The following is a 991-nucleotide window of genomic DNA, read 5'->3' on the forward strand; positions in this document are numbered from 1 at the left end:
TTTCTGTATTAGAGTGAGATTGACGTTGGAGTTCAACGTTTGGGCTCAAATGTTAGGTTAAACGTTGCTAAACAAGGCTGGGGCATTGGCCCTCACGTTTAACCCAACGTTGGGCTTAACGTTGGACCTATAGTTGGAGTTCAACGTCACTCATCCACACGTACGCGTGCCTTATGCGTGCGCGTCGATTGTCAAAGTTCCTCATCCACATGTACGCATGCTACACGCGTACGCGTCGTTTCACAATTTTTCTTCGAACTTTGTCGCGTATGTTGGACTCAAATGTTGGACCCAATGTTGAACCACCAACGTTAGCCTGCCCACACGTATGTGGTGCGGTATTTTACAACCCACACTACTTACCGGCAAGTGCACCGGGTCGTACCATGTAATACCTTACGCGAGTAAGGGTCGATCCCACGAGGATTGATGGATCAAGCAACAATGATTGATTGATTGGATTAGTTAGGCAAGCAGAAAAGAGTGTTGGAAGTTCAAAAACATTAAAGAGCAATATTAGAATTTCAGAAAGCAAGCAGCAATGAGTTGGGAATAAAATGTTGAGAAAGCAGTTAAGGTTTCAGAGTTATCTATTTTCCAGATTTATTTTTATCACTAACTAATTTAATCATGCAAGATATAATTTCATGGCAAACTATATGTGACTAGGCCCTAATTCCTTAGACCTTCCTAGTCTCCTTTAAAATTTATTAATTGCCAATTCCTTGGTCAATTAATTCCAATTAGAGGGTGATGATCCATCTCTAGTTTATATGCCAAAAGAATTATAATTATCCAAAAATAGAGGGATTATATGTCACGTATCCTGTTAAATACAAACAATTAGAAATTCAGTATAATATGTTTTCAAGCTGCTGTTCAAGTAAAGAGCTTTTCCAAGTTTTACAAGAACTCAATTAAAACATGGGTCATACTTCTGTTCCACCCAATATTCATTAAATTAAGAGCAAAAACAATTATTGAAATATAA

This window comes from Arachis stenosperma, chromosome 6, assembly GCF_014773155.1.
Source record: "Arachis stenosperma cultivar V10309 chromosome 6, arast.V10309.gnm1.PFL2, whole genome shotgun sequence".
NCBI lineage: Eukaryota > Viridiplantae > Streptophyta > Magnoliopsida > Fabales > Fabaceae > Arachis > Arachis stenosperma.